The sequence below is a fragment of the Rhinolophus hipposideros genome (assembly GCF_964194185.1).
Source record: "Rhinolophus hipposideros genome assembly, chromosome: 15".
In the NCBI taxonomy this organism is placed as follows: Eukaryota; Metazoa; Chordata; class Mammalia; order Chiroptera; family Rhinolophidae; genus Rhinolophus; species Rhinolophus hipposideros.
This window is the reverse complement of record NC_138061.1, coordinates 59998015-60018616: the sequence shown is the minus strand read 5'-3', so window position 1 is coordinate 60018616 and position 20602 is coordinate 59998015. Positions and strand designations below refer to the sequence as shown.

The 20602-nt window shown below is 43.5% G+C and overlaps 1 pseudogene across 1 annotated transcript; it reads left to right on the top strand.

The window, feature by feature from the left end:
- The first annotated feature begins 19502 nt into the window (after positions 1–19502).
- On the top strand, positions 19503–20270 carry LOC308508569 (proliferating cell nuclear antigen-like; annotated as a pseudogene). The gene has a single exon. The product of its transcript is annotated as a proliferating cell nuclear antigen-like (transcript).
- Positions 20271–20602: the final 332 nt, after the last annotated feature.

Genomic DNA, 20602 nt, shown 5'->3' with positions numbered 1-20602 from the left:
CTCAAGTCCAGCACTTGTGGGCTTCCCGTATTTCCCAGTGAATGGCTTAAAGAAAGAGCATTTTGCAAATTACTACTCTGTAGGTCAAAATTGTCAATTCTTCCTTAAAAACAACTGTAGCGCCCCATTTTGAAAAATGACTATTGTTGTATAGCACTGTAAGGAAAAGACCAACATTATTGAATAGAGCCATCAAGAGCAATTTAGACCCATTTCACGCCTGCCATATTTATCCCTGCTCCTTGGTGGAGCTGTGGTATGTGAGTATTTAACACCTTTTGCAGAGAGGAGTGTCAGGCTGGCTGCGCATTCTTAATGGGTCTGCCTCTACAGTCCAAGAATGAACAGGGCACCTAATTTCAAGTGCAAGTACTATCTCTGACACACACAGAAAATGAGCTGCTACAAATCTGAGCAGGACCTATTGTGCATATTTTTAAAAGCGTATGTAAATGCATAGAACTTACTCTGTACATACCATGTTTCCCCGAAAATAGGACTGGGTCTGATATTAATTTTTGCTCCAAAAGACACGTTAGGCCATATTTTCAGGGGATGTCTTATGGTTTCATGTACAACAATCTACATTTATTCAAATACACTCATGTCATATTCTTTTAGAACATTGTCATAACATACTAAATGCGTCCATCTGGCTGATGATCTTAACTGGGATTTATTTTCAGGGTAAGTCTTATTTTCGGGGAAACACGACAGAAATAGATATGAAGGGCAGGTTTGACTTCTGTGTGTGATGAATCCTGAGGTGTACAGAAATGGAGGGTGTATAGGACCATGCTTGTGATATACTAAGAGTAGCATGTTAAATGTAGCAGGCTATTGCACAGACGTGGTTGGTTTGAAAACGACCCTCTGCTGTGTACTGACAAGTTGTGTCAGAGACACTCCATAAAAAGTAGATTAGGACTCATATCTTTGGGAGATAAAAGGAGGAGAAAGCATACTCAACAGCCAGGCTTTTGGGGGATGCATGAGGGAAACCCCAGTAGTTCTCTAAGTTTAGGGAGGAAAGCATTTGTGGTCATGGCATGTTGGCTCGGGGCTGGCTTGCATCTGATGGCCTCACTCACATGTCTGATAAGTGTGGCCAGGGCAATTGGGCACTCAGTTCTCTCTCCACATGGCTAGCTTGACCTTCTTCACAAGCTGTGTCCCAAGAGGGCAAGCCTCAGTGTAGAGGTACCGACATCACATTTGTTGGTGTCCCACTGGGCAAAGCAAAGCAGTCGTTTGGCCCAGAGTCGACATGAAGGGGACTATTACAAGGTCACGGACACAGGAAAGTGTGGTTCACGGGGGGCCATTCACGTAACAACCTACCACTGCCTGGGAAACCCTTTGGAATAGACCTGGTCCTGCTTCCTTCTGATCCCCCAACACCGGTAACAGGCAGAAGCTGCCACAAGAAGCCAGCGTTTTGTCCAAGGGGCTGTACAGAAGAGGCTCTTGGTAATCATGCTTTCCTGAGTCTTCTCACACTACCATAGGGTCATTATTGTGATTAACAGAGAGACATTTCCATGGCATTTGCCCAGGGTTGCCTCAAGCACAAGCAGCCTGGGTCAACAACTTGCTACAAAGTGTGTCTCACCAAAGAAGTTTTTCATGCATACTAGAACAGAGCTTGTCAAGCTTTCACAATAACATTTGAAGTACCATGCTCAATGTTTATTAGTTCACTCAACGACACACACACACACGGCCCTGAACAACAGCAATTATTCAGCCCATTTTGTAGATAAGTAACCTGAGGCTCAAAGTACAGCAACTTGACCAAAGTCACAAGGCAAATGATTCCAAAGTATGTCTGTCTCTCTCCAAAGCCTGTGTGAGACCGCACACCTCTTTGCCTTTGAAAGGCTGCATGGGGTCTGGATTTCCACCCAAAGTCCAGGAATGCTGGGTGTTCTAGCCCATGGCCCTGGCCACGGTGCTGCAGCTATTGAAAATGTTGGCTTTGGAGTGTGATTGCCAGGGTTTGAACAGATTGCCTCTATCTTGGGCAGTTTTCTAATCTGTAGAAAGGGATCCTAATAGTCCTGCCTCTGAGCATTATTTAAGTTTTAAATAAGTCAGATGACAGAAAGTGCTTAAAAAGAGTGCCAGGAATTCAGGAGGACTCAGTAAGTATTTAGGACTACGATTAGTATAGGCTGGACTCCATCCTGCTCCTCAAGGTCAGATGAAGAGGATCTTATCCCAGGACATAGCCAGGCAGGGCAAGATCAACAGCAAAAGAATTGGTGCATAACAGCAGTGTGTGTGAAGGTAATATTGCAATAGTTCCTGTCTGGTACAGGACAGGCAGCGGCCATTCTGAATAGACCTCAAGGTTAACAACCAGCATGTCAGTTCTACTGACATACTGAACAAGAGCCCTCTCATAATGGACCTGACTTGGGGCTGGGGAGAGGACCTGGGAGGCAGAGCTGGCTGGAGAGATTGAGAAAGGGCTTCCCAAAGGCTTCTGGAGCTCAGAGCCAGCCCCAGTGGGGGGAAGGATAGATGGGGAGCAAGGCCCCGGTCCTAGGGTAGATGTCCTGAGCAGAAACCATTGCTAAGGAAAGAAAGGAACCTCAGAAAAAGAGAGGATGCACTAACCTGACCAGAGTGTGGGTAGGTCTGGGACTGGGGACACAGCTAGAACCGTATCAAAGGGGATGAGCCCCAATGGACTGGGGATCCTTTATCCTGGCTGGCTTGGGTCTGAGCCAAGACAGGCCTTGAGCCTGTCTGCCTACAGACAGAGTTAGGGTTCAGTGATGGAGGGATGGAGGGGAGTGGGCTGGGAAGCCATAGAGGAAACAGACCTGTGAGACTTAGATCTTCCCCCTGAGAAGCCACCCGGGACTGTGGGCCCTGCCGCAGGTGGGCACCCGAATGGTCCAGTTTAACCAGGACAGGGCGTACCACGTCCCTCTCTTCCTCCTCCATGTTAACCAGCCTGATCTCCCCCAGAGAAAGCACACCGCGAGTAGTAATAAAGGCGGGAACTTCAACGCTGCATCTCCTGAATTCATCCTTTCCATGGCCACATCCCTGCCACTCTGACCCTTCCTTCTCCCTCCCTCTATACTTCAGCTCCCATTCATCCCCTGGTCCCACTTCAGTGATGGCCTTTCTCAGACTCTGCAGTCTTCTCCTTGAGGACAGGGCTCCAGACACTGCCCTGTCCCCAGCCCAGTCTCTCACATGAGGTCGACATAGTGCTGGAGACCCTCCAATGCCTCCGTGGACTCCACCTTCCCAGGCCAACGGAGGTGGCTAGCTTCCTACCAGGAGGGTATCCCACTGTCCATTTGGGATGAGGTTGGGTCAAAGCCTCCTAGTCAGGCAGAATCACCTCAACAGTGCCTGGGTCCAGGCCACCTGTCTTCTGCACCCCTCCCCTTTGGTCTTCTGATTGATAGTTCAGTGGATTTGGTGGAGAATGGAGTTTCCCAAAGAGAAAAAGACACGAGGATGGATCTTGACATTTCTCTCTGGATGTGTTTAGGAAAACCTGCTTCTACTGTGGCAGATGCTGATGATGAATGACTGGGAGGGGTAGGAGGGCTTGAAGATCATTTGGCCACCGACCCTACAGGGCAGCACAGCCAGAAGGCCAGCCCTCAGCAAATGCAGAGGGGCCAGTCTCTCACCTTCTATCAGCGCAGTGAAATTTGGGGTCACACATACCTGAGTTCCATACCTAAGCGCGATGCCCTTGAGCACATTACTTAGCTCTGAGCCTGTTTCTTTGTCAGCAAAACAAATTAAAATGATACCACCACCACCCCCCAATGATCCGAAGATGATTAACTAAAATAACACAGATAAAGTGTCCTTCCTGTTGAGGCCCAATATAGTCTCACTCCTGTCCTCTGTCCTCCCTTCCCATCCCTATAACAGTGGTAACAAATCCTTTCCTTTCCCTCCTAGAAGGTGCAGTGGAGCCAGAATTTAAAGTGGCATCTCAGGCTCATGTGGGCCAGTATTTCACTGCCCAAGCTATTTCTGGCTCCACAGAGGATTCCCATCCTCCCTTCTGCTCCTTCACATTATTTAGCATGCTTTTCAACCCCCATCTAGGCCATTTAACAGTGTCTATGAGTGTATCTTACCTCCCTAACCCTCCTAAGCCCCAAACTGAAAAGAACTGTCTTTTTTCATTCTCCCTGACCGCCTCTGGATGTACACGTCACTTAGCACCAGGAGAAATAATGAATTTTCTCCAATGTTGCTGAGGTTACCCACCACGGACCATTAAAATGATACTCATTTTTAAAATATACTTGACAGTCTGGAAGATATATCTGAGATATCAGAAAACTGAGCCCATTATGTGAAACTTAAAATATATTTGTGGTGATAGATTTCTAAAACGTGCAATATACCTCATGAATTTATATTGCATACATGGCACTTAGATATTTGTGTCATTTGCCGTCTGTGGATCCAAAGTTTCTAGATGATTTCCCTGTTTAAGCTTTCCCTTCTTATTATTGGGCCCCTGGCCAACACAGTAGGGGGAAAAAACATGAATGTAGAGTTCAAGGTCAGTTAGTTGTTGATTTCACACCAAATAGTACCACAGGAGCCCAGAGAGTGTGAAGAGAGGGAACGTGCTTCTGTTTGCCAGGCACACTCACATACACACAGCCAATGATGATATGTGTCAGGCAGGTGCTACTTTCCCCATTTTAAAGATGAGAAAACTGAGGCTGGAGCAGTGAAGTCACTTGCTCACACTCATGCAGCAAGTAGGGGACAAAGGAATGATTACAGCCCTGGTCAGCCAGATGCCCAAAATGCACAATTGCCCACAGCGCCTCACTGCCTTCAAAAAAGAGCCTCGCGTCTGAAGGCCACTATCTGGCAGGGAAGATGGTAATAATGAGCTAGGACTCAAGTCTGAGACACAAGAGGGCATGGAGGCTCCTCGGCAGACTTCTGGTGCTAAAAACCATGTTGGCTGGAACAGAGATGAGACTCAGAGAGCACGCAGGAGGAGAACACGGTAGCTAAACAGGAAATGCAAACTACTTCACGTGGCACGCAAAGTCCACCCAATCTGGCCCCAAGTTTCCTGTCCTACTTTCTCTCTCCTTTGCATCCATTATGTCCAGGCACGTCTTCCCATCCCCCAGAAATGCTTTGTCACGTCCCATGGCTGACCCTTCCCCAGTATCATTTCTGCCTCTGAACTGCCTCTTCTACTTGTTCTCTTTTGGGTCCTGCTCCTCATTCTCACTCCCCCTCCAGGTCTTTGCTAACCTTCCACCCACAGTCCTGAGAGCTTTCCCACTATGTTCCTGCTGTCAGTACTTTAACTTTCACATGTCACTGTGTCATAACCCTGAGGTCGCACTCACCTACCCCAAGACCAGGCCCAGAACCTGGGCTCAATTAACACCTATCAGATGAAATCGGTGAACGTCTGGAAACCAATTGACTATTCTTCTCATTTTGGGTTTCTCCATGTTTCCCTAATTAGTCAGAGTCATTCTCCAGGGGTGCCCATAGAATGCAGACTTTTGAGAAAGACCTTTTTTCTCTGGGTAGTATATTCAACTCCAGTTTCTTCCATGGATGCTGCAAAGACCAAGACTCTACTTTACCAAATGACTAAAATCCAAGGCTAATGGAAATGGAGAGACAAAAGAGACGGAATGCAGTGGGCAAACTTTTAAGATGGCCCAATGTGGTTCTGCTATTCCATGACCATTCCCCAGCCCAGTGGGGGCTACCTCACTCTGCAGAAAAGGGACCCAACCACAAGTCCCCATGGCTCTGAGCCAGCCACATACTCCCCAATGTCTACTCTGCCTTTGCTTGCTATGTATTGAAGCCTGCTGTATTGATCCAGCCTCTTCTTCCTTATAGACCCATGCTGTTAACATTGCAGGATGCCCGTGTGGTCCCCTGGCTACTTGCGTTGTAATGCAGTGAACTCTCCCCTTGTTGCAGATCTGGAGAGTATGTCATAGGACATAGAGGGTACTGGGAAGTGTAGCTGTGATGAGTTCACATTCAAACTCACTGAGACTCTTGATGGGACAAAGCAGGGACTCAGATATTTCTGATAAGCCAAATCAGGCTTGATGTCCTGCATTCCCACTAGAATGTAAGGTCCATGATGGCAGGGACTTTGGTGGTTTTCACAGTTCTAGAAGGTGTAATGACAAAATAAGGTGGATGTTTAAATTTTTTAAAAAATATTACAGTGAAATACACATTGTCATTAATCCTCCTCAAAATATTCTTCCTTGCTTCAAACATACTTATCCCACCACTCTTGCCACTTTCTGAAGCAGTTCTGAAAGTCCTCTTTCGTGAGGTTCTTTAGTTGCGCTGTCATGGCTGCCTCGATGTCTTGAATAATTTTGACTTTGAGGAAGAGCCAGAAGACGCACAGAGACAGATCTGGTGAATAAGGTGGATGAGGACACACCATAATGTTTTTATCTGACAGAAATTGCCATATACCAGAAGCGATGGGTGACATGGAGCGATGTCATGATGGAGTACATGACACTCACGAAAGAGGACTTCCAAAACTGCTTCAGAAAGTGGCAATAATAATGGGATAAGTGTGTTTGAGGCAAGGGGGAATATTTTGAGGGGGTTAATGGCAATGTGTCTTTTACTGTAATTTTTTTTTTAATTTCAACATTCACCATATTTTTTTATCATACCTTATATGTCTCTAGTGCAATGAACAGCACATATCAGGAGTTCAATAAATATTCCGAATGAATGAATGAATGAATGAATTGCTTTAAGGGGAGATTTTTAATTTGGGCTAAAAGAGGACAGACAGGAGTGCTCAGTGGCTTTTCTGTGAGCAGAGAAAAAGTTCAAGGCTTAGCACACCATGGCACCTCTCTTGATGATCTGGGCTCATGCCCTATGGTGAAAGTGCTTGGGATCAAACACTTAAGAAATTGAATTCCCAGAATAAGAAGCCTGGTAGGGACTTCCAGGCACAAGAAACACTGCTTCAGGACTAGGGTAATAAGGTTGAGTACAGCCCATGAGAAGGCCTTCTCCAATTCCCGTGTCAAAGCAAGGACAAGATACTGGCAGAATGACAGAGCAGCTGTGGCCTAGCCAGCCTGCCCACCTGACGGGCAGCTTCTCCCTGATGGAGGGCCCCACCACAGGTACAGCAGTGAGATACCTACATCAAGTGGCAGAAGGTGTCCCTCAGAATTTTGAGAAAAACTTAAGGAACTTATGACCTAGCTCAAGAGAGGCAATTCCTGGGGAAGCTGAATCATTACGGAAGTCCCATAGTCAGCCGGGGCACTCTGCAAGCAAGGCTCAGACATGCTCACTGACCCGAGTGCTCTGAGGTCGCTTGGCTGGTGGCACACAGGATTTTCAGGATACCCTTAACTGCCTGGCACGGCAGCTTGCGGCCAAAGACCCAGTGCATGAATCCTGGAGGAAGAGCCAGACTGAGAGAGAGTAACCTGTGAGCACAGGCCTGGGCCTGGTAAACTTGCTCAGCCACAAAGCTGGTCTAGAGGGAGCCGTACTGGCTCCACCTGGTGTTCATGAGTGCTCTCCCCAGGTTTACCCGAGTCCTTCCATTTATAGGATGTGGTCAGAACCCCATGGCTCCATCATCCTTGCCCAGCAGCTGTGTGATAAGCATTTCGCCCACCAAAAAGCCAGGCAGATAGTATTACAGAGAGAAAGTGGACCTAATGGCATGAGCTGAACATGTATCAGGGAGTGAGCCCTGGGTTAGGCCTTTTGGAGTTGGACCTCTCAGTGTGTCCTCCAGGAGAAGTCTTAGGGTCTACCCCATCTGGTCCCTGACTGAAGCAAAAGGTGCATCAACAGCTGCAGGGCCCTGATAGGGAGATTTCTGGGATTAAGCTGGCAACCTAAGATCAAGGTATGCCTTCTCTGATGCCTGGACGACTGTGACCCCCAGGTCCTTCTCTCTACCTCCCCTATGTTGGCCCAGTGTTCCTGTTCACCACCAGGCCTGGAGTCCAGACCAGACACCAGCTGGCCCAGTGAGGGCCAGAATATCAGCTCAGGAAGAGTAGACAGGCATAGTCACTGAGTGAATGCTGGGTACCTGACACAGTGAGCATCACCTCCTCTAATGACCACAGCCTTGCAAGCTATCAATAATTGAACCCATTTTACAGATGAGAAGAGTGAAGCCCAGTGGACTCCTTGAACTACCCAAGGTCCACACTAGGGACTTTGGAGTTAAAATGAGATTGAACTCCCTGGGACTTTAGAGCCTTTCTGTTTACACAACACCTTTCTGCATCTTCCATCATCCCGGTCTTGGGCTGGGATCTGCTAAGAATGCCAAGCAGCTTTAGACAGGACAGAACCACCTCTCTCCTGCCTCTACCTTCTTCCTACATGGCATTAGGACCTATGCTGCTACATTCTTGTGTCCCTTAACCTCCCCAAGTCAACACAGTATCTTTAATCTTATTCCTCCGTTCATCATATTCCCAGTTATAGTCATAGACCACGCTCTCTGTGCCAGGAAGCAACACAGCTAAATCCTTCTCAGGGCCATGGTTCAAGGCATCATCCTGATTCCCTAACTTACCCCGACTTCAGACATTCCCTGATCTTGTCTCCTAGACATTGAGCCTCTATTAGCCCAAGGTCATGTCCTCCCAGACTGCCTCCTCCCCAATGGTAGGCTCAAGCCATCTCTTCAAATTCAATTATTAGATAAGACAACTTGCTCACAACATCAATCTGCTCACTCTGTCTCCCTCTCAAATTCCAGATCTCCCAAATATAACATTAATCCCAAATCCAAAGCTGGACACTTCCGGAAGATCCCAATACATCATCATATCATCATATCATCATCATCATCATCATCATCATCATCATCATCATCATCATCACCATTCAATTCTAACACTATAAAATTGTCATCATTTAGGAACAGATTTTAAGTGGCCTGCCACTTACTATTGACCAATGATTTTGTGGTGAGAACTCTTCCAGGAGCTGGGGGATAGAACAGAGAACAAGACAGTGATTCCTGCCCTTTTGGAGCTTGCATTCCAGGGAAGTACCTGACATAGGCTGCCCCAGCTGGACCCGGAGAAAAGCAGATGGCAGTATCTGCTAAGGACCAGGGTGGTGCCAACCCGGGAGCATAAGGGCACATCTGGGGCCATGGGCAGAGCCTCTGAGGCGTGCAGAGCCTCTAAAGCTGTGGGAGCCTCAGGGGGGGTGCACACAATGTCCCCCCCACGCTCAGAGACGGCTGTGTCAGCACCACCTCAGCGTTTAAGAAGGGTTCCCTGCTGGATTGTCCTTAAACTCCACTCTGCTGCCACTGTCACTTATAAAAGATGCAAGAGCTAAATATCCAGAACTGGAACTCAGAAAGCTTTCAGGACTTCAGCGCAACACAATTGTCGAACCTTGGGAAAATGCTGACTTTTGGGGGCAAAGCCACTCTACTCAGCTGAGGCTTCGGGAAGAAGTTCTGTTCTGACCCGGAGAGTACCATTTTACAACCAAAAAGGAGAGGAGGCACACATGGACAGGGTGACTTGAGCAACCCTGATGATCCCCAGAGTTAGGTGGGTTTTTTCCTATTGGGACTCTAACTCACAGGGTTGACACTCCCAGAGCTGAGCCCAGCAGCTGATGGAAGGGGAGCGGACCTGCCTCTTCCAGCCTGTGGCATTGTTCCTGCCCAAACCCCAAGTGCAACAGCCTGAGACTATTTCCTTCCCTTGACAGAGCTGGAGTCACAGTTGAGCCCAGGAATGGGGGGTTTGTGGTTAGGACCCAGAGAAAGAAGCCAAAATTGATGACAGCAGGGCCTTGGAAACAGCCAGAGGGGAAAGAGTCAGCCTTGAGAAGTACAAGACAGAACCACAAGAACAGAAGCAAAATGCGCAAAAGCGAGGTGTGAACAGTAAACCATGAAGGACAAAGCTGTGAGGACATCAGGAGTTATTGAAGAGCCTGTAAGCAAGAGGGAAATGCTCAAAGCTGTCCTCCCAGGGGTACTAGCTGGTGACCATATTACTGCCCCTGACGTTCATGTTCTCTGTGCATGAGCACTGGGAATGGTAGACTGCTGAACCCTGGGACTCACGAATAGGTTTTCAGGAAGGATTGCAGCAGAGCCTCTGGGAGGTCTAGTTAGTGCACTAAGGTTGCATGCCATTCATTTGAAGATTCTAAATACACATTTTTGCATTGATCTCCCTTAAGTGGTATTTTCAGAGATTATGCCCATATAAATACAAGACTGCTGATATTATGTCTTACCATGGCTCTTACCTGCCGACATGGTATGAATCAGTCCTACCTGGTTTGTGTAGGCTGGACCTCTGTTTACTCAAAAAAACAGGGGATGATGAGCTGAATAATCTATGCAAGACTTAATATTGAATTTGCAAAGACTGGGCCTCACCCAGCACCTTCCAGTCCTTTGGTTTCCATGGAAAGAAAAAAAGAACCAGAGATATTTCTTGAGCAATTCAAAATCTTAAGTCTCAGAGGCCACGAGGCAGTGCTGACAAGTTATATCTCCACCTTTCCTCCATAGTCACCACAAAAAAGAAACCAGGCCCATAGGAAGTGAATGGCAGTGTATTTAGGTGCCACAATGGTCCAGGTTTGGTTTTCTAAAGTTCTCAAACTGGTCCCTGAACACAGAGACTGAAGAGAGGGGCACATCACCCCAGATTGGTAGGTGACAGGTTTAATAAGTAAGGGAACTTACTTACAAGGCTTCTCTTGTGCACCCTTAAGACAAGTAGATGTCCACATTCTCCCACCAGAATCTTCCAAGTTTACAGAGAAGTCTTGACTGGGTTCAGTCATATACGCAGTCCAGATGGTCTCAACAACACTTTGCTCTCTGCAGCCTATGTCCTAGGAAACAGCTCCCACTGTGGGAACAATGGGCAGAAGGTCCATTCCAAGCACAGGGTAGGGGTGAGGAGCCTCTGATGGCCTGGATTCAGCTTCAGTAAACCAGCAGTCACATCCTCTCTACCACCTCTTCCAACAGACCTGAATAAAAATGCTGAAACTTGAGGCTTTGGGAAAAGAATTCCTCTCCAAGACCCAATGAGCCAATGGAAGGGCAATCAGCTATAATTTGAGGAGGGTGGAGAAAAACAAAGTCTAGAAAAAACTAAATCTAAATACTCTGGAGGAAAGAAACTTTAACAGAAAAAGAAAAAATCCACAAGTGTCTTCAACCAAATTAATAATGTTTGAGTGCATAAGCTGGCTGATACCCACACAGCTTATCCATTGCATCATTTTATATTACTTTGTGAATATCCAAAATATTTAAAAAGAAAAACACTTTAAAATAGAGAAGGAAATGGGAAATGGAAAAAAAAAGGAAGAAATAAATAAAAGCAAAGATTCTAGGAAAATATCACTGGTTAGAAGTTTTAAATCACATAGCTACACACTCTTACTCAAAACAGGATCCATACCGCACAGATAAGGCCAGAATTCTCATTAAACCTGCTCTTTAAAAAGAAGAAGAAGAAGAAGAAGAAGAAGAAGAAGAAGAAGAAGAAGAAGAAGAAGAAGAAGAAGAAGAAGAAGAAGAAGAAGAAGAAGAAGAAGAAGAAGAAAATTTTTTATTAAAATATAGCTAACATACAATATTATATTAGTTTCAGGTGGACATCATAGTAATTCAACAGGACCTACCTAGCTATACAGAGTTATACAGGTAATAACTATACAGAATTATTACCACATTACTGATTATATTCCCTATGTTAAAGAAGTGATCACCACAATAAGCCCAGTAACCATCTGACACTGTACCATGTTATCACAATATTATCGATCTTTTCCCCCCTTTTAAAATTTTTCAATTAGAGTTGACATTCAATATTATTTTATATTAATTTCAGGTGTACAGCATAGTAGTTAGACATTTATATAATTTAGGAAATGACCCCCTGACTAGTACTGCTTGGCACTATACATAGATATTATGATATTATTGATTATATTCCCTGTAATTTACATTCACATGACTATTTTATAACTACCAATTTGTAATTCTTAATCCCTTCAACTTTTTCACCCGACCCCCAACCCCCTCCTATCTGTCACCCTGATAGATCTAGTACCCATCTGACACCATGCATAGTTATTACAATATTATTAACTATATACCTTTTACTATACCCTACATCCCCATGACTACTGTGTAACAACAAATTTGTACTTCTTAATCATTTCCATTTTTCATCCACCCCCAAACCACCTCCCATTTGGCAACCATCAAAATGTTATCTGTACCTATGAGTTTGTTTCTATTACATTTGATTTTTTTATTTTGTTCTTTAGATTCAACATATAAGTGAAATCATGACATTTGTCTTCTGCTGTCTGACTTATTACACTCAACACAGTACCCTCTAGGTTCATCCGTGTTGTCACAGAAGGCAAGATTCCCTTCCTTTTTACAGCTGAGTAATATTCCATTGTATATATGTGCCACCTCTTCTTTGTCCATTCATCCATTCAGGGACACTAAGGTTGACTTCATATCTTGGCTAATGTAAACATTGCTGCAAAGAACATATGGATGAGCACATCCTCTCGAAGTAGCAGTTTGTGTTTGTTCGGATAAATATCCAGAAGTGGGATTACTAGGTCATTCTTTTTGTATCTTGTTATAGTCTTTGTTTTAAAGTCTATTTTATCTGGTATAAGTGTTGCTATCCCAGATTTTTGTTTTGCTTTGTTTGTTTCCATTTTCATGACATATCTTTTTCCATCTATTTCATTTCAAACTGTACATCTTTCAATCTAAAAGGAGTCTCTTGTGGGCAGCATATGTAAGGCTCTTGTTTTCTTATTCAGCCCACCTATCTTTTGATTGGAGCATTTAATCCATTTACATTGAAAGTAATTGTTGATAGGTATGTAGTTTTTTGTTTATTTGTTTGTTTGTTTAAAGAACTCCCTCTAAGATTCCTTGTAATACTGGTTTGGTGGTGATGAATTCCTTTAGCTTTTTCTTGTCTGGTAAGTTCATGACTTGTCCTTTGATTCTAAATGATAGCTTTACTGGGTAGAGTAATCTTGGTTTTAGGTAGTTGCTTTTCATCACTTTAAATATTTCCTGCCAATCCCTTCTGGCCTGCAAAGTTTCTATTGATAAATCAGCTGACAGTCTTATGGGGGCTCCCTTGTAGGTACCTAACTGCTTTTCTCTGGTTGCTTTTAAGATTCTCTCTTTGTTTTTAACCTTTGCACTTTAATTATGATATGTCTTGGTGTGGGTCTGCTTGGGTTCATCTTGTTTGGGACTCTGTGCTTCCTGGGCTTGTATATCTATTTCCTTTACCAAGTTAGGAAAGTTTTCTGTCATTATTCTTCAAATAGGTTTTCAATTCCTTGCTCTCTCCTTTCTCCTTCTGGTACCACTATAATGCTTGTACACTTGATGATGTCCCAGGTTCCCCTTAAACATTCCTCAGTTTTTTGGATTCTTTGTTCTTTTTGCTGTTCTGATTGGATGTTTTCTGCTATCTTATCTTCTACATTGTTGGTTGGATCCTCTGCTTCATCTAATCTACTCTTGGTTCCCTGTAATATATTCTTCATTTCTATTATTGTATTCTTTATTTCTGACTGGTTAGTTTTCATGTTTTCTATCTCCATTTTTATGTTTCCTATCTCTTTGTTGAAGTTCTCCCAGAGATCATTGAACATCCTTGTAACCAGTGTTTGGAACTCTGTGTCTGGTAGATTTCTTGTCTCCATTTTATTTAGTTCTTTTTCTGGAGCTTTGTTCTGTTTTTTTATTTAGGACATGTTTCTCTGTCTCCCCATTTTGGCTGTATTTGTTTCTATGTGTTAGGTAGGGCTGGTATGCCTCCCGGTCTTAGTAGAGTGGCCTTATGTAGTAGGTGTGCTGTGGGGTTCAGTGGTACAGTCTTCCTGGTCACTTGAGCCACACACTCCAGGTGTGTCCCTTGTGTGGGTTGTATGCGCCCTCCTCTTGTAGTTGAGTCTTGGTTGTTATTTTCACATCAATGGGAGGGATTGACCCTCGGGCTCATTGGTTGTGAGAACCGGCTGTAACTACAGGGAGGAATTGTGATGCAGGGGCTGAATTTACAGAGTAGAATCTTCCTCAGCAGGGCTCTGCTGCCTGCCCAATCTGCCCCTTGGCGTTGTCATTCTTGGAGGTGGCTGGGTAATGCTGCAGTTCATTTCGAAGCCCCAGGGCCACCTTGGAAGGGATGCACTGCAAGACAAGTTCAGCTACAGCTGGTGCCCCACCCTGGGCCACCTGACAGGGGCCACAAAAAATCTGTAGATGGCTGCCACTCATGCCACGCTTAGAAGTGCATTGAGAGGCCAAGCCTCAAACCAAGGCTGGCTGCCGCTAGTGCTGGCTTACAGCTGCTCAGCCAGAGGTACAGGACACTCTCAAGTCAGATGCTGCTTGTCTGGGTTCTGAGAACTTTTGAGACTCTAGGAAAGTCTGCAGAATTAGCCAAGGCAGGAAGGTTGTATGGAAAAAACAAACAAACAAACAAACAAACAAAAAAACACTAGAAGCAGCTTGGGTGCCCGAAAGTTCGGCAGGTGGGATCTCAAATGAACTGTGTTAGCCACGTAGATGGAGACTCACATATGACGAACACCTGTGTCTGCATGCCGGGAAGTGGGAGAGCTCAACAAAGAAACAATGGCCTCTGCCAGCTCCTCGATCCAGGAGAAAGCTGTCCCTCTAGCCCCTGTCCTCTCCCAGACAACTCAGTTCCCCATCATATGTCCCTGCTGCCTCTCCAGCTACTGCCCTAGTGCTGGTCCTCAGAGCCAGTGATTTCATCAGTGAGTAAGTCCTTGAGTGGTCCCTTTAAGGGGAGTGGCTGGCTGGGACTCCAGCTGCCCTGTGTCTCACTCAGTTATAATCTCCACTGATTTTCACAACCGGGAATTATGGGGATATCTCTCCTCAGCTCTAGAACCCTGGGCTGGGGGCGGGGGCTGAGATATTTCACTCCTCTGGGGGGCACCTCCACAGCCAAGATATCCCTCCCAATTTTTAATGGTCACATGCCGGTGTGGGACTATCTTGCTCTGCATCTCTGCCCCTCCTAACAGTCTCAAGGTGGTTTCTTCTGCATGTCCTTAGTTGTAAGACTTATGTTCAGCAAGATTTTAGGTGATTCTCAATGATGGTTGTTTTGTAGTTTAGTTGTAATTTTGATGTGGTCATGAGAGAAGGTGAGCACAGTGTTACCTACTGCACCATCTTGACTAAAACTTCCCAAATCTGCGCTTGTATCATGAATACTTTCTTGTGTTTTTTTAATTGAAACCTAATTCACTTACCTATTTTAAAGTGTAGAATTCAATAGACTTCAGTATTTTCACAGAGTTGAGTGACCATCACCACAATCTAATTTTAGAACACAAAAGCCAAAGAACCCCCCCCAAAAAAAATCCCACACCCATTAGCAGGCATACCCTATTCCTGATCCTCCACGCCAAGCCCAAGCATACAATAATCTACTTTTTATCTTTATGGATTTGTCTACTCTGGGCATTTTGTAAAAATGGAATCATACAAAATGTGATATGGTCATATGTGACACGCATCTTTCACTTGAAATAATCAAGGTCAATCCATAGCCTAACTCTAGATCACAATGATCCTATGTTTTCAACTAAAAGTTTTGTAGTTTTAGCTCTCACATTTAGGTCTATGATCCATTTTGAGTTGTTTTGTACATGGTCATGATTTAGGATTCAACTTCATTCTTTTTAATGTGGATATCAAGTTATTGAAAAGACTATTATACTCCTGTTAAATTGTCTTGGCACTTTTGACAAACATCAATTGACCATAAATGTAAAGATATATATATATATCTGGACTCTTAATTCTATTCCATTGATCTACATACCTGTCTTTACGTCAGTGCCACGTTGTTTGGTTACTGTAGCTTTTTAGTGAATGGTAAAGTCATAAAATTTGAGTACTCCATGTTCTTTTTTTCAAGATAGTTTTGGCTATTCGGACTTCCTTGTGTTTCCAAGTGAATTTTAGGATCAGCTTCTCAATTTCTGTAACCAAAAAAGGCAGCTAGAATTTCAATAAGCATCATATCAAATCTATAGTTTAATTTTAGAGTGTTGTGATTTTAACACTATAAAACCTCTGATTCATGAAAGTGAAATGTCTTTCTTTTCATTTTGGCCTTCTTTAATTTCCTTCAACAACATTTTGAAGTTTTCAGTGTGCAAGTGTTGCACTTATTTCGTTCAATGTATCCCTGAATATTCTTAGCATATAGTATGTACAAAGGAATGTTATTCTCTTTTCCTGTTATTGTAAATAAAATTGTTTTCTTAATTTTATTTTCAGATTGTTCGTAGCTATTGTACAGAAATACTACTGGGTTTTGTATATTGAGCTTGATCCTGCAACCTTGCTGATTTGTCTTTGGCTTTAACAATTTGATTGTCATATGTCTAGGTTTGGGTCTCCTTGTGTTTAACTTAGAGTGAGTTGAACTGCTTGAATGTGTAGACTAATGTTTTTCATCAAATATGGAGAGCTTTTGGCCATTATCCAAATATTCTTTTTGCCTCTTTCTCTCTCCCCTCTCCTTCTGGCTCTCCCGTTATGTATATGTTGGTGTGATTTATGGTGACTCATGAGTCTCTGAAGATCTGTTCATTTATCTTCATTCTTCTTTCTTTCTGTTCTGCAGACTTAATTGAACTATATTCATATTTACTGATATTTTCTTCTGCCTGCTCCAATCTGCCGTTGAGCTTCTCTAGTGATTTTTAATTTCAGTTATTGTACCTTCCAACTCCAAAATTTCAATTTAGTTCTTTTTCATAATTTCTATCTCTTTATTGATACTCTCTATTTGGTGAGACATAATGCTCATAATTCCCTTTAATTCTTTAGACATGGTTTCCTTTCATTCTTTCAACATGCTTATAATAGTTGATATAAAGTGTTTGCTTAGTAAGTTCAGCATCTGTGTCCCCTCAGGGATAGTTTATATTGCTTGCCTTTTACCTACGTGTGGACCATATTTTTGTGGGGGATTTTGTTTGTTTGTTTGTTTGTTTGTTTGTTTGTTTGTTTGTTTTACATGTCTCATAATATTTTGTTGAAATCTAGTCATTTCAGATAAAGTAATGTGGCAACTCTGGAACTCTGATCCAACCCACTCTCTCAGGCTTTGCTCTTTTTGCTGTATTTATTGTTGTTGTTTCTTTGTTTAGTGAATTTCCAGGACATTTTCTATGGTGTAAAATCACTAACATCTCTGGTTAATTATCTTGTTGGTCAGCTAATGATTGACAGATACTTCCTCAAATGCCTCAAGACAATAATTCCTCATCCTTTGCCTAGGAGCTCTGTTGCATGTTGGGGCATGCCTTCAGCACTATGGCAGTTACAGCCCTGGCTGAGCCTGCCTTTTGTACTTATGCAAAGCCACAGGTCAGCCACAGTTGAGGTATTAGATCCTCTTCAGGTATTTTTTCAGTCATGTGCATACCCATGTGCACCCATGATTGTGACTTTCTAGATCCCCAGAAACATTTCAGAGCTTTTTAAAATCCACTAGGGCCATCTCATTTTTCAAACTTTCCTTTCAGGTTTTTTGACTAGCTCCTTGTTTGCCCCAAACAGTATCTCTACCTCAGGCAGCAGCAATATTAAAATATTAGTGCTGATTGTTTGTGACAAATGCCCTAGAGATACGTTTTTTCCCCCACTGAGTGAGCTCTAAATTGAGTCAAATGATAACAATCATGCAAATGAATCTTTCACAGGGAATTAGCAAACAAGTCAAATAGTGACAGTTCTCTAGGGCTTTTTGAGAAGCTCCAACTCAGTCTACCCCTTCCAGTGGCTATTAACACTGCTGGGTTTCGCAGCTAGAATGGTTACAAAGCCTCTGGTTTTCAAGGCTACTGTGGATCTGGGGGAAAGGGGCTGGAAATAGGACAAGGTAAAATGTCACAGAGTTCATCGTTCTTACTGAGAGTCAGTCATTTTTCTTGAATAAACATCCCTTAAATCTTTCTAGCCTTTGGTTAATTTCCAGAGTTCTGCCAAAATTGATTTCCACACTTTTTTGCCAGTGTTTTTGCTGCTTTTATAGAGGAGGGAACTTACCAAGGTCTTTAGTCCACCATTTTAGAAGTTCTGGTTCCTCTTCTTTCAGGCTCTTATCTCAGTTGAATTTTACATCTGTCTATATGGCTGCTTTATGAATGTGTGTCTCCACCACTGATCATTAAGTTTCATGAAGATAATGTCTACATTTTTGTTACATTTTATCCTTCCTAGATTCTATCACAGTGACACATAGTAGGCATTCAGTAAATATTTGTTAAATCAGTAAAAGATCTTTAGTGCAGCCTAGTGAATAGACACAATTTCCACAGAATGATATGATAAATAATTGTTCACTAACCTCAAGGGAGCCCTCAATTCTGCTGAGCTGGGCTTTTCACATGTCTCAGGGAAGGCACATTCACACTGTCCTGAAAACTCTAACTTCCTCTCTCCCTCACCTTTTCTGCTTATGATCTGGGCTTAATCGTCATAGAAAAGATCAGATCAAAACTCCCCTCACTTTCTACCTCCAAAATCTACCTATGCCTCAATTGGTTTCCAAATCCTCCTTCTTTCCTCCTGTTACAATGGAAAGACAGTCCTCCTTCCTGGTAAACATTAATCCCCATGTGGGCAACATAGGCAACCCTTCCTGCTCCCTCAAGAACCCCACCCCAATTATTCTCTCTCTTCTCACCTGTGTCTTCACCTGTTTCGGCTCTATTGAACTGTTTGAACTTCATTAAGACATATTTTGTCCCTAACTTTTTTCAATATACACAGCTTGGACCTCATATCCCCCTTCCAGCTAACACCTCATTTCTCTATTTCCAAACCAAACTTCTTCAACGGTTGGGCTACAAGCTCTAGTTCCATTTTTTAACTTTCTACTTAGCACTTAACCCATTTTACTGTGTTCTATGTCCACTAAGCAGCCAAAATGACCCTGATGTTTTCATTTCATTCTTTTACCATGTAATTATTGAGTGTCCAATATCAATGCCAAACACTATTCTTGGAACAAAATATATAACACAAACTATAAAGTAAATCAGACAAACAAGGTCTTTGGACATTTTCTTCACAGCTTTCATCTAATGGGCCTCCCATCAGCATCAGGCAAAGATGGCCACCAACTCCTTGTGGAAATGCTTCTTTCCTTGATTCCCAGGGCATCTGATTCATGTCTTGCCAAGCACTCCTTTTAGTCTCATTTGCTGGATCCTTCTCATAGTTCCAGTCTTTATTATAAAGATTTAAAAATATATACGAATACATTGAGGTGATCTTCGGCTCTCACTGCTGTTTGCCGGTGTGCTCTCATCCTGTGAAGTCTAAGCCGGCTACACCTTCCTCTCCCTTTGGCCTGTAACTGCGTCGTTGTGACACCACCACCACCACGTTCGAAGCACGCCTGTTCCAGGGCTCCATCCTGAAGAAGGTGATGAATGCGCTTAAGGACCTCATCAGCAAGGCCTGCTGGGACATCAGCTCCAGCGGGTAACCCGCAGGGCATGGACTAGTCCCTCATCTCCTTACTGTAGCTCACTCTGCTTTCTGAGAGCTTCCACACGTACTGCTGCCACCACAACCTGGCCGTGGACGTGAACCCCACCAGCATATCGAAATACTAACATGTGCAGGCAAACAAGATTTCATTATACTAAGGGCACACACCTTGGCACTAGTACGTGAAGCTCCCAATCAAGAAAAGGTTTCAGATGATGAAATTAAGTTAACGGATTTAGCTGTTGAACAACCTGGGATTCCAGAACAAGAGTATAGCTGGGTAATAAAGATGCCTTCTGGTAAATTTGCACGCATATGCAGAGATCTCAGTTATATTGAAGATGTTGTTGCAATTTCTTGTGCAGAAGATGGAGGGGAAATCTCTGCAAATGGGGAACTTGGAAATGGAAATATTAAGTTGTCACAAACAAGTAATGTTGACAAAGAAGAGGAAGCTGTTACCATAGAGATGAATGAGCCACTTCAGCTAACTTCCGCCCTGAGATATCCGAACTTTTTTACAAAAGCGACTCCACTCTCTCCTACAGTAACACTCAGTATGTCTGCAGATGTACCCCTTGTTATAAAACATGGGTGTCCAAACTTTTTCAATGTTTTTACCAAGGGCCATATGGGGTAAAATACACAAACAGCCCAGGTGAAGTATGTATTGCCTCACCTGGTTTATTTAAGTAAACTAAATATATTTTTGGAATTTGCTGCCGGCCAATTAACAATGGATTGAGGACCGCAGTTGGCCCGTGGGCCGCAGTTTTGACACCCCTGTTATAGAGTATAAAATTGCTGAAATGGGACATTTCTGCCTCCCAAGATCTAGGATGAAGAAGGATCTTAAGTGTTCTTAAAATCAAAGTAAATAAAACCAAGTTCTTTAAAGACTGCTTCTGAGATTCCAGCATGTCCTTAAGTCTCTTCCGTCACCAAATTTGTACCTCTGAGTACATTTGAGGT